Raw genomic sequence first — 17095 nt, 5'->3', positions numbered from 1 at the left:
GCCTTCCTAATTTTCCTTTTGCATTCAATTCCATGGAAGCACTACCTTTCTAACATTTCTTTAGGATTTCACTTACACGATCGTTGGAGAATTTTGTTTTTTGTAGTATGAGTACTATAGGGATTTCCTTATGTTTTTAACCTTTTGGGAGCCTCAACTTTCCTTTTTAGTTGAGGCCCCTAATGTTCCATGTGATTAATTTCACTAAGAATGATGGGGAATGGAGTGGAATACATCCATCATGAGATCCACCTTACTTGAATTGGCTAGCATCTCGCTCACTTCTTGTATGAGGTTTTTGTTTCTTTTTTTGCCATTCCTTTTTGCTTCCTTGTGGTGCTTTGAGGGTTCTTTTAAGTTATGAGTTTGGATGCCATATATTGACTAACCTTACATTTGAGAGATCATCCCTTTATGATTACAGAGTTTCAAGTAGGGTTGATGCAACAACTACACTATTTGTTCAGGATTGTTTACAAATATTTTCCTTTTAGCTCTTCTACCATGCTTGCCAAGGTTACTTCTTCCAAATCCATTTCTTTTGCATCATCCTAGGTATCTCCTGGAATTGTGTTTTTTCTTCTAGTTTGTCTTCTCGTGGCTCTTCTTGGTTGGTTTCTGGTGCCTTTTTTTTTTATAGAGCTTTGATCTATATTTGGAACCACAAAGTTTATTTCTTGTGATGGGTTATCCACATCTCCACCATTTTTTTCGTTATTGTTTGAAATTTTTTCCTTTTAGCTCTTCTACCATGCCTGTCACAGTTACTTACTGTACATCAATTTCTTCTACATCATCCTCCATATCTCTTGGAATTGTTGCTTTCTTTTTGGGTTATCTATTCATGGCTTTTCTTTGCTGGATTTTGGTGCTCGCCTTTCTTTTGATAGAGCTTCGATATGTATTTGGATCCATAGAGTTCACTTCTTGTATTTATTTATCTAAAATTTCCATGTCCTCATCTAAGATAGTTTATTTGTTCTTTTATTTATCAACTTCAATTGCATGAATCAAAAGATATATTGGGACAAAAGGTCAAGGAACTTGGAAAATTGAAAGTGGTTGTTGAAGAATTGATGGAATGAAAAACTAACATGGATGTGGGTAAATAAAATGGTGGAGTTAATCCAAAACCATCAAATAATGTAAGAATTACATGTGTAGACTATTTAATTTTTTATATATGTTTGACAATAAGTTTGAGTTTGACCTTTATTTTCTCCTCTTAATCTACCTAATAGCCCCACATATGTTGAGAGTATTTGTGTAATTATGTTTAGAAGAAATCCAATACTAAAGAACGAGGTGGTATTCTCACCAAATGCAAAAGGGAGATCCAATTGTAAGATGTCCTTGCTTAGCTTTGTATTGAAGAAGCAAAAAATGGGGTCAAAAGGGGATGAACTTAGATATGGATAGCTTGAAGATTGTGTCGTTCGTGTCGTTGAGAATTGCTTGTGTCAGATTAAAATATACTTGGAGCAACTTGGAGATGAACCTTACTTTATTCCTATGAACGTAGATGCACTTGTGGACATTAGAAGAACATATTGTTTCCCTTTGAAAGAAAATACGTAGAAGATATTTGGGAGAAATGTGACTGTCCATAAAATGTGGATCAAATTTAGAGACTTTGTGGCTCTTTTCCTTGGACCCTACTAGTTCTTGGAGGTTGTATTTGGAGGGGTTAGTAGACAAAAACCTAATATGACCAAGAATATTAGTGTTGGAGCACCTATTGATTGGGAGAAATGCTTAGGGGTTCTAGGATTTAAGGGGTTTAACAGTTTAGGAATCAAGGGTAAAGGGAAAAGGGTTAGGGCTTAGGGGTTAGGGGGTTGAGTGCCATGGGGTTGAGGTCTATATGGGTTAGAGGTTAATGGCTTAGTGCTTAAGGGCTTAGTGGGAGCCTATGTGTAGCTCTTTTATGGATGAAAGAGGCTACTAGAAGGTAGATTGGAGCTCAGGGATTGGCCAACCTAGAAGAGTAGATTGGATCATCCCGTGTTCATTGAAGCAGAAGTGAATTGGTGGCAACCCTCCTAGAGACTCTATGTGTTTTTCTTTGATGGACTAAGGGGAAGCTAGAGAGAATAATGGGAGTGAAGGACCAATTGGACAAGATACGGCAAAGAGTATCCAACATGATTGCCATTTTATCTTGTATTCCATAGACGATTGTATTGTTCAGATTGGTTTAATATAATAGAGATTGGGTTGTACAATATTTTTGTAAAAAGTTATGTATACTTGTGCATGTGTGATTTACTGTTATTTATTTTCCGCAGTGAAAAGTAGCTTTTGCTGAGATTCTAAGATTATAAGATTCTATCCTAGACCCAAGACCGTGGAAATTCAATATTATTTTCTAGTTAACTAGGAGCAGCCTATGTGCATCGATTGAGGGAATTAGATGACGGGTCTTGCAGGTGTTTCAAGCTTAGGAAAATCAAAGAAAACTAGATTGGTTTCCAATGAAACAAAGTTGTATTGTAAGAGATCCATTGCTCATTTTCTATCAATAAAGTTCTCAATCAAGGAGAAGGTTTTCCTAGTTGAGTTCCCTAGAAAAATTGTGTTTTGCGATTGTCTCACTATTATTTAATTATGTTCTATTTTGTTTAAATTAGTAGAGAAATTGTGTGTCTTGGTGTTACAATTTAGTTTTAGAATTGTTCACTATAACAGTGCAAGGATTTTTTACATGGTATTAGAGCAAGGAACAAAGTAAAGACCAACATAAGTTGATCCATATATCACAAGAAGCAACGCAATCATAGGAGAACTTTTGAAGAAACCATAGCCTCTTGATCAATCCACATTACCTTTGATTTTCCCAAAATGCTTGAAGATCATAATTCCACAGGAGTGCCCAATCTTGCTAATCATGAAAAAAATATGATTGAATTTATAAACTATTGTCAACCCTAACCCTCCCTTCTTCTCCATAATTCAATATACAAGTTTAGATTCTTTGAAATTTTAACAATAAAATCATAGAAATGAGATCAGAAGAATACCTTTCAAACATATCCATACACCTTGGAGTTCATGAAGGTTGCAATTTTATCCATATCCGGACAACATGTTTTCTGCTCCGAATTGCAGTGAAAACCTCCAAATCCAAATCAGGAGAAGAATATCTTAATTAAAGCTTAAAAAAGAGCGAACCCAAAAATTCTCAATCACATCTAGCTTTTAATGCATTTCACTAGGGTAAAAATGCTCAATATACCCTACTATCTTTTCCGAAGCATTGATAAGATGGCCTATATTGTCCAAAAAAGAGAGTATGAACATCAAATGAAGAGTCTCTTTCATCATTCCCTCATTAAAACCATAGTCCTTTATCATCTCAAAGAGCTCAACATTGCTGGTCAAACCAATTTCAGACAAAGGGAGACTTTGGGTTGGGCACAACACTGTTTTGCCAATGACTTGGTTGGGTTCCCAAGTCGCAAAAATAGTAAAGCTATCTATGAGGGCATGACAATTAGGGAGTGCCAAGGTGTGCCAAGGTGTGCCTGGATTCTAGTCAAAGTAGATATCAAAGATATTTTATTCAAGGCCATTGAATTGGTTTACAAGGAAAAAGTCTAGACCCATAACATTGATTATTGGAAAATCTCATTTCATTATTTCAATTGTTACAAAGTTGGACATGTTCAAACCTAGTGGTTAGAGTTGAAGGCACTTTTCTCTGACAACAAGTAAAGTTTGTGTAATCTCTTTCTTTTTCCCAAGGGTTTTCACTGTCTTGGTTGTCGGACAGTGGGTCTTGTCAATAATTAATTACGTCCCACCACAGTTTCGAATGGAAGTTGATATTGTTAATTATGAGCCTAATAATGTCCACATGAGGCATTCAAATCCTAGTATGAATTTACGGTGACACTTCAATGTCTTAATAGATCATCTCCAACCAAATCATGAGGTGTTTCCAAGATGGATGGTGTTCCAAGGTAGATATTTAATTTGAGCATGAGTTGTCCAAGGTTGTTTTCATTTTGAGCAAAAATAGTAGTGCAAAAGAGCTAAGCTCTCATTCTAGCTTTGAGGTAGTAACTATCCCTAAGTCTTAGCCAAACTCCCTTTCATTTAATCTTTTTAAGCCTCTTTTGGTCCTCCATGGTTCCAAAGCTTTGTCTAAGCCAAAGCTCTATGTTAGAGTGAAAGAAGATAAGTTTTTAATGGTCATTGGTAAGGATATCAGGTTCTAGGATATCCCAAACTTGTTAGAAACTAATTTGGTAGGAAGATTTTATGGTAAGACAGTGCAAAAGGCATCTCTCGTTGCATGGGTTTTGGACAATTGGATGTCAGACCTGGGTTATATGTCAGTTTTCCATGGATTTGTTCACAGTTGGATAGGCTTTCAATTTTGCCTAAGGCTGGACTATAATAAGATGAAGGAGACAGAATGGGATTGGAGGCAATCGAGCCTAGTCCTAGAAACATGGTTGGTGGATTTTGATCCCGCTCAAAAACATATCTCAGTGAAATAACTTTGGGCTATATTTTCGAGCCCTCCCATTGTCTTCTAGACAGAGGAGGCACTTCACACTATTGGCAAGAAGCTTGGTAGATTTATTTTTGTGGGCCTTAATTGGTATGTTTCGATTAATAGGCATTGCGTCTGGATTCTAGTCAAAGTAGATATCAAAGAGTGTTTATTCAAGGCCATTGAATTAGTTTACAAGGAAAACATCTAGACCCATAAGTTTGATTATTGGATATTATCTTTTCATTGTTTCAATCATTCCAAAGTTGGACATGTTCAGACCCAATGGTTAGAGTTGAAGGCTCCCATTTTGAGGAAAAAGAGAATTTGGAAGTAAGTTAGAAGCAAGTTTGAACCAAAGCATACAATTTCAACTTATCAAAAAGTTCATGTCAGGTTGTAACCTATCCTTAAGGTTTAGCAAGAAGTTCAAGTAAACATTACGCCTCCTCTTCCTAAGATTAATTCCCCTTCATATTCTTCTTTGGTTTTATCTCTTCATATAAATTCTTTTACTTTTATGGATTTCCCTATTATTTTGCATTCTCCTCTCCATCTTCCCTCTATTTAACTTTCCCCTTCTATTCCTAATCGTATCTCCCCCCCCTTTGACCTTGAACTGTCAAGCCTCCCTAAAGAGGTTAAAATTGTAGTGAATAAGCCTAAACATTCAAATTTCCCCAGCACTCTCAAGCCTAAGGTTAGACTAATGGAAGAATGTTTATCGAAAGGAGGATTAGCTTCAAAACCACAAATATCAAATGCAATAGGTTGAAAATCTCACCTTCTTAATGCACAACAAAAATCACGACAAAATATTAAAAGGGGAAAAGGAAAAGGAAAATGAAAATGAAATACCTTTCAAAGAGGTTGGGAAAAAATAGGACTTGCAGGAGGCAAGCCTATGATTGCAATAAGGGGTTGGGAAAAAGTAGTTTCAGATAAAGGGAGACTTTGGGCTATGCACAACACTATTTTTTCAATGACTTGGTTGGGTTCCCAAATCGCAAAAAAAGTAAGGCTATCTATAAGGGCATGATAACTAGGGAGTTCCAAGGTGTGCTAGGGAATGAAAAGAAGTGCTAACACATGTGAGATAGTTCCAAGACATGTTAGGCATGCCAAGACATGCCAAGATGTGCCAGGTTCTAGGGTGTGGCACCAACGCATGTTAGGGAGTGCTAGGGAAACACAAGGGAGCACTAGTTTCAATTGCATGGAAATGAATGAATAAGAGTGTGTGATAGGGAGTGTTAGCGAGTTCCAAGTGTGCTAAGGAGGATCAACCCCACCAAATTTAAGCACACTAACCCAAGGATAATGCAAGGATCCAATGACCCAAATTGCAACCAGATACAAAACCCATTTCAAAATACTCAACCCAGATGATTTCTAAGGAAATACATGTGTCAGATACTGAATTCAACAAAACCCATTCCAAAAAAAAGAAACAACCCAGTTTAATTCTAAGGAAAATATGCGTTGGAGCTACAAACCTGTATTTTTGTCGACCCCCGACATAAACCTCTACCTAGTACTTGGTCTTACATGTATCTAAGGGATACAATATGGTAGTGTTGATGAACCCTGCTATGGATCTTGAAGTTGTGTTTGTCAAATATTCAAAATCAACCCCCATTGCATATAAATTCCACTGAATAAGATCTCTAATCTGATATATATATATATATATATATATATATATATACTGTGGGGGTACAAAATCAGGTATTCATAACCCAAAGTGTGAATACAGAAAATTGATGATTGATGTTGGAAGTCCAATAATAAGAAGTTGGGTTGCTCGCAACTGAGATTCCAACTCAAATTTTTTTTTCTCCCTAAGGGATTAGAACAGAGACAAATCAGTGTGTTTAACTAATCCAATATATGGGAGTTTGATGCAAGTGCCGACGTCGGCTCTTGACTTATCCGACTATCAGTTACAACGAAGTTCAGATTGCAACTATTGTTGACGATTTTGATAGTGTGGTACACAGTAGCATTGGACGTTTGGTGTCTCAATTAACCAAGCTGCGAAAACTTTGACTAGATCCATGTGTTGGTCTGGATTGAAGTTAGAGTTTTTTTATGAAGCTAATTTTAAAATTGGGCGGGACTGTTTTATGTAACTACATGTAATGGTTCACAACGCTATTGAATGAGGTATTGTGCACTAGTCAAGTGGACTAGGAATTGGAATTCAACATTGTTATTAGATTTATTTTAGATTTGGATTAATCAAGTATTTAAGAATTTAGATAGATTAAATTTCTTTTTATTTTTAATAAGGAAAAAATTATTAATTTTCATTAATAAAAAGTAGATATATACTTGGGATTTCATTGTTAATGTTTTTGCATGCCACATATTAGATTTTAAATTAAAATGGTTAAATTTCTAAGTATCTTATTACTCTACATTATAGTTCTTTTATTTCTGAAAATTGTCTACTATATCAATTTTCACAAAAAAAATCTTAAAGTTTTTTATGATGACAACTATAACATATATGATTCAAACATGACAAAAACATATCACAATCTATGAAAATTTTCATGGACAGATGACAAATAAATGAGATGAAGGAAAAAATTTCAAGGGCCTCCCTTTATAAGTTAAAACTGCCTTAGTTGCAAAAGGATTCCTTTGTCGAAAACTGAGTAGAAAATACCCCTTGGCACATGTACAGTTGCATCCCTTCTTTGATAGGAGATTTGCCACTAGATTATACTCTCTATAGACATTATTATAGGCCATTCTTTGAAAGGTATTCATCAAAGATCTTATGCATTGCATCCAGAAAGTAAGGGAGGGTGGTCCAAATTTTGTTCTCAATTGTACCCAATCTAGGATCATCTTGGAATCTCCAAACATAGGTAAATATTCAATTGCAATCCAGTTAGCACATAGAAGAGCCCCCAAGAGTATGATTAGCTCAACTCTATTATTTGACCCTATGCCACTATACCAACTAATATGGAAGGTGTTGTTTGGCTTCAAAACCAAATGTGTCCCACTTCCACAAACCTTGTTGGTCAGTGCTCCATAAAAAATAAAAATAAAAATAAACAAAGTATGACCATAGCTCCATGAGTCGAAAAGGTCTTCTAGGTTGTTCCTCCTCCATTAGCCATATCTCCATAAAATATGCAAACATATTTAAATATGCATTTCTAGTATCTGGTTTTGTTTGTTCAAAAATCTTCTCATTCCTACTTCTCCATATGCCCCACAAAATATAGAAAGGCACAGAACGATATGTCTTGAAACCTTCAAACCATTGAGTGAGACATATCTAAATGGAAACCATGTTCTAGATTATGTATTTTAAGTGTTTGAAGAACCCCACTCCATACCGAGATTGCAAAAGTACATGTTAGAAATATATTTTCCACGTCCTCTAAATCTTCTTTGCATAAAGAGCATCTTCCAAGATCCTCAAATCCCCTTTTATGGATATTATCCGAAGTTAAAATATTATTGTGGACCACCAACCACATAAATTTTTTTAATTTGAGAGGTATATCCCATCTCCACGTGTTATGAAACCAAAAATCATTATCATTGAAGCCACGTCCATGAGAAATATGTTTGTAAATCTCTTTAACAAAGTGTTTCCAGGAAAACTAGTGTCTTTTTGATTGACTAGCCCTCTAGGATTGGCAGCTATCCTAGAAACAAACAATCAAAGAAATTTGGGATTTATTCTATGTATGATAGATAAGAGAGAAGCAAAGGAACCAACCTGGATCTTCCACTTGACTCCTTGCTTGATCTCTCTCCCCCTTGACAGAGCTTGCAACTCCTCTCCTACTTATCCCACTTAGAGAATACCTGCAGAAACACAGTAAAAAACACCGTCAAAGCATATTGATCTATTATATCATAAGAATTGCATAATCATAAATACAATGAACATACAATGGTATTCACAAATAATAACATTCACAATTGGACATTTGTATGGAAGAAAACTCAAAGAACTTTATTAAATAGAAGGGAAAATTACAACCTAGCTGTCTGATCCAGCATCATCCTCCTAGCATCAAAGCCCTCTTCACCTCATGAAAAGCAAGATCACACCAACAATACAATGCTCTTTCTCAACCACAAACTATCAACACTTCCTTGCAAATTACAAAATTCTAGCCTCTAGATCTCTCATATGAGGGATCCATTTATAGATGTGTGCAAAGGTATGAGTCATCTCTAGGGTTTTGATTAGTGTCATTCCACTTGTTGTTTTTGGTTCCACTTGGAGATTTCTTGGATCTCTTACTCATCCCTGGGCGAATTCAGAGAGACAAGTTTCATAGGAGAAGTTTCTAGAAGATTCCATGAGCATCCACTTAGAAAACTATCTCGAACATTTGTCCATCCTCGCTCATCACGCCCTACAGAAGGCCTTATTAGTATGCATCGTACCTGGCTAGTGTAGAAGTCAGTATGCATCACACCCTGACAGTGGAGCAGTTAGTATGGTCCAGTTTTGGCCAGTTTTGGATGGTTTTTCAGGTGGAACTTTTGGGTAATGATGTAATCAATTGAACATGATCCTTTAGGGTATGAAACAACACTTTTAGGGGTTAAAGATCCCTTAGTTTATCGACATATAATATTGGGGTTGCAGTGCCCAAATATGTCTATAACAGTTTCCCCCTAAAGCATGAAGTCATAAATCTTTGATGTCGGGTGAAATGCTTTATCATGAGGATCCGAGGTTTTCGAAACTGGAAGGTGACCTGTATAAGATACAATACAATACATCATCATAATATAATTTTCATGATCTAGTTGAGGCGGGCATTCCCATGCTCAACTTTATAAATTCATTTCATGTACATAGAAAAGATAGTCGTCTGCATATGTAGACTGGTGATTCTTCAAATGTAGATTCATCATCCTTGGCTCGAATGACCATCTATGCAGCTTCTATGTACATTTGATGTCTTTATATCCCTGAATATATCACAGCCTGAATGGATGAAACTAGATCTGGGGTCTTCGATCTCATTCAATCTTCACCCGAGTACAATCCAATCCATGTGAAGAGATGTTCTGAAGTCGAACATGGAAAGACATCGCTTGATTACCAGTTAATAATGTGAGCCATTAACAGACGCGAGAGGAATCACCGATAATGATAATGACTCTCAAGGTACTACAGTACAAGTCATGTGGTGTGAATATATGATCCTCTGTCGAACACCACGCAAAATCTTTGCTCAAAGGCCATTGATGTCAACCTGTCGTCAGAAGTGAGAAACTTGCCATTGTGGCATGAAAGCTTCAAAGTACTGAAAGGGATGTTTCTAAGTCAACTTCTCAGATAATGAGCTGATGTCGACAAGAAGTGACCCGTCGTAGGAGGGCCTTGATGTATCCCACATCTATGACATGAAACGAAGCAAATGATTTTCTAGAGGTGAAAACAATCTGAAGACACAAGGTTCAGGAATGGTGGTCATGAAAAATGGAGGGTGAAGGTATTGCAGTGGATGAGGCATTAACTGGATGGTGGTTTCTCAACTGAATGACTTCTCTTAAACATATCAGTGAAACTGAGATGGATTGGTAGCGTTAACCCCAATAGATGGATGGTGTGGAATACCAATGGTGAAATGATCGGTGAACGGAATAACCCAACCCGACTCAATCAAGGTGACGGAGTGAAAGTGTCATGTTCAAGAGTGACCTCCTACCATAAAATTCTTCAAGTTTTCTTTCCTTTTTCCCCAGTCATTGCTAACCAGTACCTATTTATTTTTGTTAAGCTTGAGGAGGATAACATATGCTTGTTCTATAATTTTCCCTTCGAGCAAACCTATTGCTATGTTTTAGCAAGTCTAGCGACAGTGAAACTCGTTCTTGTCTAGGTGGACAAGTTTGTTGCTATTGTTTTAACGAGTTTAACGACAAAGACAACTCGATCCTTTTCATGTTTAGAGAGTTTGAAAAGGGATGAAAAGGAAACTCCAGCAGTTCTTTTTCATACCATAATCCCTTAAGTCTGAAAAAGGATAAAATATTACAAAAGGGATGACTTTTCGATCACTTTAGCGAGCCGAAAAGACAAGCGCTCAAACTTTTTCATGAGATAATCCCTCAGGTCCAAAAAATATTAAAATATACAAGAGGGATGGCACTGCCAATCAATTTAGCAAGCTGGAAAGGCAAATAGCTCGATAATGTTTTCATATTTAACAAGTCTGAAAAGAGTTTAAAGGACACTCATTTTTGAGGAACGAGTGGTGTTTAGGGTAGCAACTAGTTCCGGGTAAGCTTGGAACTTCTCAAAACATGGTGATGTGAAGAGGTTGGTTAAACAGAACCACTCGTCGCAGCTGTTCCTCAAAAGCGTAAACAATCAAGTGGAAGTGTATAATCGGCCAAAAGGATGGAGGTGATGGTAGGAACACAACCAAGGCTCAAAAGGCTGATAGCATGGCAATCACAAAGGTTATTTACCAAAGGCGGGTTCATTTTTTAACAAGCTTGAACCGTGGGGAACTATGCTCAGTGGTAGGTTTATTTTTTAACGAGCTTGAACCATGCGATAACATATGCTCAGTGGTAGGTTTATTTTTTAACGAGCTTGAACCATGCGACAACATATGCTCAGGTTTTAGTTTTTCTTTTTATGCAAGCTAGAAATGACAAAACTAAAAAACTAGAAAAGACAAACTAAAAAGCTAAAAAAACTAAAAGCTAAGGAACTACTGAGGTTAGGTAGGATGGTTTCGTCCAAAGAATAGACAAAACACTTCCTTTGCTTTGTCCACGGGATAGACAAAGGTGAATGGTGTGTTGAACCAATCACCTAACCTAAGAAGCCAAAAAGCTAAAAAGCTAAAAAGCTAAAAAAATGAAATTGAAAAAGGTTTGCATGCCCCCCACATGGTGAAAAGGAGAGTCTCTAATAACCATATGAAAATCACTGTGATTAAGCAAGATTGTTTCATTCACAGAGCAGACAAAACACTTCCTTGTATTTGTCCGCCAAATAGACAAAGGTGAATGGTGTGTCAGACCAATCGCTTAACCTACAGGAAAACCTATCTTTTCAGTTGGGTTCGTCCGCCAAATAGACAAGGGGCATGCCCCTAAGCTTCGTTACATTCATCGGACTACTCCCGGAAATCAGGTGGATGGAATGAAGGTTGGAGAGATACTGTTGATGTACAAGGACCATTTAGGGATGACGATCGACTTGGAGCTATGTTTGAACCGGGGAATGAAAGCTGGTCAATGGTGACAATTTTGCCTTCATATGGGAAACACATCACTCGAAAGAGTGTTGAAACAATAGCTTCCATGTTGTAAACATAGTCACGTCCAAGGAGTAGATTGTAATCTAACGGTCCTAGGACTACCATCATGTTCAAGTGAACGGTTTTCCTTCCCAAAGTTATTGGTAACTTAGGAAGGATCCCTAACGGTTGGCTGGTTCCTTTGTTAAAGCCTGACAAATTCTGTGTAACAGGCGTAAGCGATGGTGAACCAAGCGCTTTCCAAGCAGTTAAGGAAAGGATACTCATTGATTCCCCTTCATCTATGATAGTTCCAGACACGATCATTTTGTAAACTTGTACTATGATCTGGAATGGTACATAAGAAGGAAGGCGAGATTGTGCTAGTCGATTCCAATCAAAGGAAGCGACTAGACAACTTGGAGGGGGTACCATACTCTAGAGACCTATCTATCCAAACACTCGTTGAGTGTTGATTTGGGTTTGCTGCCCAGGCCTAGAAAATTGATTGCTACAAAGATTCTATGGGGCTTGGGGGTAACACCTCGCGGTGATCCACACTATCAAAATGGTCAAAGTTCTTCTTAATCTTAGATGATGTAGAAGATATCATATGACAGGTTTCCACTGTGGCCACCTCCGCAAGTCCAGTTGGAGGCGGGAGGGCAAAAGTACCCATTAAGGATGGGTCTTTCAGGAGACCTACTCCGACATTTTGAAGCAATTGAGAACTTCCATGGATCAATGGAATGCTTCCAGTAGCTTGTGAACTGTTAGGAAAAAAGGCTAGTTGGTCAATGATTGTAATTCCACCTTGGAAGGGAAATGCAATCTTTCTAAAGTATGTAGACACAACGGCAGCCATAGCATAAATCCAGGGCCTTCCCAGTAAGATATTGTAGTCAAGGTTTCCATCAATGACCTTGACTTCAATCTCTACTGTCTTGCCCCCTAGTTCAACTTGCAAGTTACTTAAAATCCCATACGGTGTGTATGTTCTTCCATCGAATGCTTTTAATGTCGTTGATGATCGTGACAAGGGTGGTGAACCTAAGGTTTTCCAGCAACTCATTAACATAATACAGGTGGATACCCCCTCATCAATTATTGTTCGATGAACAGTTTTATTGAGAGGGATTTTACCTATATAAGGAAAGTGAGTTCGGCTGGTAACTGAGGTGTGTATCCTTTATAATTAAAGGCCACAAGATTGGAATCCATTGGATCAATCCCACCTATTGCTGATAACAAAGCCTGCTTTTGGGAGGGGCAATTCTGTAGTACTTCAAGTGTCTACATAGCGGATGGCGATTGAGCCAGATCCTCCACTATATTATAATTCTGTGTAGCTAGAGCACGAGGATTAAATGTCGATTTATGTACGACTCCCTTTGGTGGCTTTATAGTTAATTCAAGAATAACAGGTGGAACAACTTTTGGCGAAGTCATCATCGAACTACTAGGTTGATCTATTGCCTTATTGTTTGACGATGGTGGATTCCCATAATCTTTGTTCCTTGTCGAGATCAAAGCATCATTTTGTTGTTTTGAGACGGATAGCATAAGCACTTGGGATGTGGAAGCATGATCGATAGCAATCAGATTAGTTTCTGGGTTTGGAAACAAATTAGTCAGCATCGCTGAGGTACTTGAAGTCTTTAACAATTTTGTAACCTTAGTTCAATGTGGACAATCTCTCGTCCAATGGTCCTCGTTATATATGTAACATGGATCACGAGGTTTCTCTCGCCCAGTAGGGTTCTCAGAAGATTTTTCAGGAGTTGAATTCTCATGTTTCTTCTTTTTATCTTTCCCTTTCTTCTTGCCCCCTGGTTGCTTTGGATTCTTGCCCTTGTCATTTGCTTTTTGACTAGAAACTGCAAGGGCTTTACAAGATGGAGCCTTTGCAGTTTGCGTGCTTGAGGTACCAATAACACCATCACCAGTGTGAGAGTCCCTATTCAATTTAGTAGGGGGAGGAATGGAAAATTCTGGCCTGGGAGCGTCAAGAATTTTGTCGTAGAGTGTGCCAGATTAAGTATAGATCAAGTCTAAATATTGGGCACAAGCAATGACTTGCTCTTCAGTGACAACTCCTCCTTTCACCATGTCCTGAGTTATAGAAGGTAATAAGGACTTAATAAACCACTCAGCTAAAAGTTGATCAGGGACATACATCTTTACCATTTGACGACAACGTCACCACTCATGAATATGATCAGATATGTGAGTAGCCATGGTCTGTTTAAAGTTGGTAAGGAGTTCTATTCCTGTTTCGTACCTTATGGGTAACTGAAAGTGGGTTAGAAAAGTAGTGGCAAGGGCGCTAAAGTTATCAAACGAAGCTCTAAGAAATTCAATATACCATTTTGTTGCCGGACCAGTGAGCGTTCTTTGAAAAAGGCGAAGTCTAATCGAATCATCATTTAGGGTGTTATATGAGCACCAAAAATGAAAAGTCATTACGTGATTCGATGGATCTTCACCTGGATTTCCATTGAATTTAGGAATATCAGAGGGAATTTTATGAGGAATCGCTGGCCACCAAGGGGCGTATGCAATTGGATCATTCGTCAGCCAGTTCAAATATGGTAGCTCTAGAGTTGCTACAAAAGGCAATTGTTGATTCAGGTTAGGTGAAGCATACCCAGGATAAGATGGGATTGCCTGAGTAGTAGGTCTTTGCATACCAGCATAATGTATCTGATGTTGGTAACTTTGATAAGGTTGTTGGACATAACCAGTATAATGTGGTTATTGATAACCATTTTGAAAATATGGTTGTCCATTACCCACAAAGCCTTGTTTCTCAGGTCCTCGGTAGGTTTGCTGGAATTGCAGTTGTTGGTATTGTACCAGTCATGGTTGTTGGACCATTTGCTATTGTCCAATACTGGAAGATTGACCAAGATGTGGAGTGATAATCCCTGTTTGAGCCTGAGTCGTTCCAGGTAAGGAAGCACTATCCTAAGGTTGTGATTGAGCTGTAGAGACAAGAGGTTGTTGTATTGCAACCTGGGATACTTGAGGTTAACACACAATAGGCATTGCTTGTACTTGCGACATAGTCACAATAGCAGGTGTAGTGGGAATATTCGACACAGGTTGGGTCGATTGCATTGAATATACAACCCTTAGTTGTTGAGGCAGTATTGGTACCCAACCGCTGGATGTAATTCCAGTTTGACCTGAATTTTGTTGTAAACTCTCATATGGTTGTTCTCCAGGAGGGAACAATGAAAAAACATACTGCCCTCCATATGGTGGCAGTCCAGTGTTCAAACGATATATAGGTCTTTGAAGACTGGTCTGCCTAAATTGATATTGGCTTGTAGGATAAATTTTTTCAGTTTCAACATAAGAAATACCAGATGGGACTTCGGATGAATAAATAGGAATAGACCATGTCGTCGAAATAGCCCCTAAGTGGACTCTAGCTAGTGACAGATAACTAGCTGGGATAGATAGTATACTAGCATACATTGTAGGAGTGGGAGCAGGAAGTTTTGTTGTGGCTGTATATGATGACATAGTCCTAGATGTTGATGGGTGCTCAGACATGTTTAGTCTATCCAAAAGATTTCCTAGCGATTCGACATGAACCTGTGATGAAGGATGATTAAAAGAACCAACTTCAGGAGTAGAAGGATATAGATGAACCCTAGTCCCAAAATGTAATGGGGTACTGGATGGAGGATCCTCTACTATCTCCTCTATAGCAATCAGTCTAGGTGGAAGAGGTAGACCGTCAGGTCCGTAAAATATTTCTAGGAGCCGAAGAAGGTATAGCTTCTGCAGTGACAGATACCGGAGGGGTGACACCTTCTGAATTCTGGAACTCAACTTCCAGATGTTCAGGTAAGTGAACTTCAGTCTGGATCAACTCTAGATGGAGTTGTTTTAGGTATAGAAGTGTCTACCATTACACTAGGATCAGTTCTAATGTCCTCTTGCAACTGCGGAACTTCTTCTCTAGAGGCAGATGTACCAGAAATGATTGGAGTAATTGTAGTCTTTGATGATGTTGAAACAAAAGTTTCAAATAAACCAGATGAATTGGACTCAGTTAAACGAGACCGTTTTTCCCAGAATGGTTTCGTTTCCAGAGTCAAAGATGGTTGACTTGCTAGTCTCCGCGAACGATGGGGTTTTGATTGACTTTCTTCCACGATTGCAGATTACTTGATCAACTCAAAATTAAGGGGAAAATGATGTTATTCCGAATTTAATAAATTTTAATGACGCTTTGACACAACTTTGCTTTTTCAATTTTTAAGAGTCGAGAAAAAGCTAAAGATGACTCTAGTCCCCTTCAATTTTTAATGAGCCTGAAGTGACAAGTGCTTAGATGGACCTTTTCTTTTAAAGAGTCAAAAAGGAACAAAAGTGACTACTCTGGAAATATAGACAGAGGGATTACCAAACCAATCGCAAAACTACAATATACACCTTGGTGATAAATTAAAGAGAAATTACCAAGGACTTATGTACGACAGTCAATCTTCCCAAATGTTGTGTTCAGTGCATTGCGATCAATAGGGCGACAGACATAGCTTCTTATGGATAAAGGATGTAAGCCTATTGTGGTCTCCCAATATATACTCAATGGTACGGGGAGCAGAAGTCCATGCTAGCACTTATCGTATCAAAGAGGAGGAATCACCCAACCTTCGATGAAAACGATAGTTACTAGATTTTATGACGTTGGAACACGTCTCTAGCCTAGACCTCTAGATGTGTTGCGTTAGGTTCCAAAGCGTTGTTAGGTTCATTGAGATTTATTTTAGAGTTGATCTTGTTTAAAATTTTTCCTTTCAATGGTTCACTCCGTGATGTTAATTTGAAAATCCTAAAAATGCAATCTACAATGATAAGCAATCATTGTTTATTTTGATCAATGAAAATCCTAGCTACTAGGGAAAGAAAATTACGATTCTTTCAAACAAAGAGCAAAGAGCACACACTAAATGCACTTTCCTAAATCATTTTTCACACACAAGCTAAATGAAAATGCAAATGCATGTATTTGTTTTTTTTTTTTTTTTGCAAGAAATGCCAAAAAAGAGAACTAAATATAGCAAAGATTTGAAATATTTCATTCAAAGCGACATTTCGACAATTTCTTTTTCAAAATAAAAAGGAAGACTAAACGAAACTTTTCAATTTTGAATAGAAAATGCTTTCAACACTTCGAATAACAACAAATCAAATCAAATACATGACAAAAATTTCAATCAACTATTCAGAGAAGGAAGACTCAACGACACTTCTCTTTTTGACACAAAATGACAGTTACGACACTTTTGTACCAAAACGACAGATCGATTTAAGAAACTTTTCG

This window comes from Pinus tabuliformis, chromosome 8, assembly GCF_031772625.1.
Source record: "Pinus tabuliformis cultivar Carrire ecotype Pingquan chromosome 8, CPIR1, whole genome shotgun sequence".
Classification (NCBI taxonomy): Eukaryota; Viridiplantae; Streptophyta; class Pinopsida; order Pinales; family Pinaceae; genus Pinus; species Pinus tabuliformis.
This window is presented reverse-complemented; position numbering follows the sequence as displayed.